Genomic DNA, 4,591 nt, shown 5'->3' with positions numbered 1-4,591 from the left:
CATGTTCCGATTTTCAATGGATGTTTACAGCTGTTTCTCTTCATTTTAAGTTGTGGCCCATCAGCAAATGAAGGTTCTGTGTGCTTTTCTCCCCCGAGCTTAACTCTATTCACGTCATCATGATCAACTCTACTTTGAGGAGGCATTTTTTTTTTCCCCCAGTGGCATTCTGAGTGCCTTCCCACCTTCCGGTCCTGTATCTAACAGTGTTTCTCTGCTATTCATAGAGTTTTCAGTGACTAGCAATTTGGAAGTAGTTCCTCACTCTTTCTTCCTAGTCTGTCTTTGTCTGGAAGCTCATCTGAAACCTGTCCACCATGGGTGACCCTGCTGGTTATTTAAAATACCGATGGCAGAGCCCTCAGAATCACAGCAACTCAATCTACCACAGCACGGCAGACAGACGAGTGGTAGCCGTTTGGTTTTATGTCGATACTGTCACTTTAAATTTCGCTGACTCATAGTGATCCTGTATAGGATTCCCAGGGAGTGACTGGTGAATTTGAACTGCCAACCTTGTGGTTCAAGCTGAGCTTGAGGTAGAGTACTTATCCTATGGCAACACACTAGGACTCCAAATGTACCATGTTGCTGTTGTTAAGTGCCATCAGTCATTCCCGACCCATAGCGACCCTATATAGCATTTCTGAGGAGCAAGTTCAGCTGATGAGCTTGAATCACCGACCTTGCAGTTCAAACTGCTTTGCAGTCTGGTGCATTAACCCACAGCGCCACATTAAGATTTCAAATGTACCATATAACCAAGTAATTCCACTTTTAGGTATATACCCTAGAGACTTGGAATACTCATTTCTTCATTGTTCACAATAGCCAAATGGTAGAAACAACCCAAGCTGATGAACAGACAAACAATATGTGATAAATAAAGGGTTTCAAAAAGTTTGTGGAAAAATTCCATTAGCTTTCAATTCCATTTCCCACGAATTTCTTGAAGCCTTCTTGAATAATACAATGGGGGTATTAATCAGCCATAAAGAGAAATGAAGTTCTGATATGGAAGAACCTTGAAAACATGTAGAGTGAAGTAAGTTAGACACAAAAGACAAATATTGTATGATCCTAATTATAGGAAATCCAGCACTCATCTGCCAGTTTGTTGCACTGTGGTGGCTTGCATGTTGTTGTGATTCTGGAAGCTTTGCCACTGGTATTTTAAATACCAGAGGATCACACATGGTGGACAGGTTTCAGTGGAGCTTCCAGACTAAGATAGACTAGGAGGGTGAGTTGGATCACTTCTGAATAGTTAGCCACTGAAAACCTTATGAATAGCAACAGAACACTGTAAGATATAGTGTCAGAAGGTAAAAACATTGTGGAGAGTAGCAGAATGTTTTCAGATATAGTGCCAGAAGATGAGCGCCTCAGGTGGGAAGGCACTCAAACACAATTGGGGAAGAGTTGCCTCCTCAAAGTAGATTTGACCATAATGATGTGGATGGAGCAAAGCTTTCTGGATCTCCATTTGTTGACAAGGCACAACTCAAAATGAGGAAAAAGAGCTGCAAATATCCACTAATAACTGGAACATGTAATGCATGAAGTATGAACCTAGGAAAGTTGTTAAGTTGTCAAAAATGAAATGGAACACTTAAAAATTAATATCATAGACATTAGTGAGCTGAGATGGACAGTACTGACCATTCTGAATCTGACAATCATGATTTTCTATGCAAGAATGTCAGTTTGAAGAGGAATGGCATCACATTCATTGTCAAAAGAAAGTTTCAAGATCTATCTCAAAGTACAATGTTGTCTTATGATAATATCCACATGCCTACAAAGAAGAAAAGTAAATACGTCTATTATTTAAATGTATACAACAGCCATTAAAGCTAATGATGATGAAATTGAAACATTCTACCAACTTCTTCAGTCTGAAATCGATCAAACTTGCAATCAAGTTGTATTGATAATTACTGGTGATTGGAATGCAAAGTTGACAACAAATTACAAACTTTATATGGAAAGCAACAAAACCCAGGATAAGCAAGCATTGCTTAAGAAGAAGAATAAGGTTGGAAACCTCTCTCTCCCTGATTTCAAAATTTAATACACAGCCACAGTGGTCAAAACAACTTGGTACTGGTACAATGATAGCTACATCGATCAATGGAACAGAGTCGAGAATCCAGAAATTAACCCATCCACATGCACCCAACTGATTTTTGACAAAACACCTAAATATATCGCATGGGGAGGTGGTAATATCTTCAAAAGATGGTGCTGGCAGATTTGGAAAGTGATATGCAAAAGAGTGAAACAAGACATTTACCTCACCCCTTATACGGAAACCAGCTCAGTGTGGATTAAAGACCTAAACGTGAATCCCAGAATTATGAATGCCATCAGTGAAAAAATAGGGACAAATGTGAAGGCACTAATTCAGGGAATACACAGAATACCAAACATTTTGAAAACTACACAAACAAAAGTAGACGAAAAAGATGATTGGTACATACTAAAAATTAAAAACTTATGTGCATCAAAAGACTTCACCAAAAGAGTAAAAAGGGAACCCACAGAATGGGAAAAAATCTTTTGCAATGACCTATTGGACAAGGGACTATTTTCTAAAATATATAGGAAACTACAACACCTCTACAAGAAAAAGACAAATAACCCAATTAAAAAATGGGTTATATTTTAATTGGAACACGAACGGGCACTTCACCAAGGAGGAGATCTGGGCAGCCAATAAACATGAAGAAATGTTCACGATCACTAGCCATTAGAGAGATGCAAATCAATACAACAATGAGATATCATTTCACACCAACAATAACAGCAAAGATAAAAAAAGTAGAGGACAATAAATTCTGGCGGGGATGTGGAGAGCCTGTGATGCTCCTGCATTGCTGTTGGGATTGCAAAATGGTCCAACCACTCTGGAAAGCGATATGGTGCTTCCTCAGAAGGTTGGAAATAGAAATACCTTATAATCCAGCAATTCCTCTACTTGGCATTTACCCACAAAAAATACGAACCATAACATGAGTAGATATATGCACACCAATGTTCATAGTAGCACTATTTACAATAGCAAAAAGATGGAGACAGCGTGAAGTGCCTATCAATTGACGAATGGATAAACAAACTGTGGTACATACGCACAATGGAATATTATGCTACCTTGAAGAACAACAAGGAAGCTGTAAGCCACCACATAACATGGATGAACCTTGAGGACATTATGTTGAGAGAAATTACTCAGTCACAAAAGGAAAAATATTGCATAAGACCACTATTGTAAAAGACTAAGAAAAAGAACCTATACTAAAAAAATCTTTACTGGTTACTGAGATGTGGGGTGTGGGATAAGGGGAGGCAGGAGTAGGTAGGACAGTTTGGGTGCTCGGGAGAGGGCCGATACACAAAACGGGGAAGGGGAATGGAAGAAGAAGGTGGATGGGAGAACAGTTAGGCAGGTTTGCATGGGCTAAGTGGGACATAATGATGTATGCACAAGCTTGGAACAACAGGGCTCTGGGATACAGGATTGAGGCATGGTTTGAATGGGTTGTTGTTGTTGTTATATGCCGTGGAGTCGATTCCAACTCATAGCGACCCTGTACAGTGTTTCCAAGGCTGTAAATTTTTACGGGAGCAGAAAGCCTCATCTTTCTCCTGTGGGCCAGCTGGTAGTTTTGAACTGCTGACCCTGAGGTTCGCACCCCTATGCAAAGGGGGGAAATAATGTTAAGATGCATGGCTGTCTTTTGAATCATGGTTTCCCTTGCATACCAGTGTAAAATAGACACTTGAGGAGGTGAGAAAGGAATAGCCAGAAATATCACCATAGAAAGCTTGTAAGTCTGTCTTCTGCCTATAACTGATTGGAATACCTAAAATGGGGCTACAATGTGCCCAGGGAAGGAGGCTTCCTGCGGAGCCTTTGCTTTACATAAGACCATAGGTGGAATTCTGAATCCATCCAGAATCTTCTGAGGTGGGAAATCACCACTTGAAAGGACAAGCAGACCAGCCTGGAGTAGCTGGAAGAACAGAAGATACTTCTTGAAAGAAAGACCGACAGGAAAAATAGAAACCAATAATGGCAGTCCGACTGACTACTACAAGTACAAGCAAGTTGCTCGCCTCAGAGACATCAAAGCAAGGGGTTTGCTCATGCAAACCCCCTTCCAAGACTGAGACTCAAGGGAAATATATGAGCAGGCATGCAGTCTGACTGGTGACCACGTTGATCACTGATAAAGGAAAGTGAGGAAAAAACAGCAATGAAGCTGTGAGCTAAGTCTGAGCACATTCAATAGACTCCTATGAACCTGGGTGGAGATCTGGTTGGCCAGCAGTGTGGCAAGACCTGGGGACTCTTGGGCCCAGAGTCAGTGACATAGCCACAGAGGACTAGAGTGGAGAGTGAAGCATCCACCTGACAAGAAGTGAGGGGATATGCACAAGAACACCCACACTTGCAGATAATACCCACTTGATCTGGCTTCAATGGCTGGATGATCAGAACTTGACTAGAAGAAAGAAGAGGAAAAAAAGAGTAATCTGATACAATTTGATGAACTTGACCTATACCTATGGATGCAGTAGCTCAAAA

Source organism: Chrysochloris asiatica, unplaced genomic scaffold (genome assembly GCF_000296735.1).
Source record: "Chrysochloris asiatica unplaced genomic scaffold, ChrAsi1.0 scaffold00049, whole genome shotgun sequence".
In the NCBI taxonomy this organism is placed as follows: Eukaryota; Metazoa; Chordata; class Mammalia; order Afrosoricida; family Chrysochloridae; genus Chrysochloris; species Chrysochloris asiatica.
Note: the sequence above shows the minus strand (reverse complement) of the source record.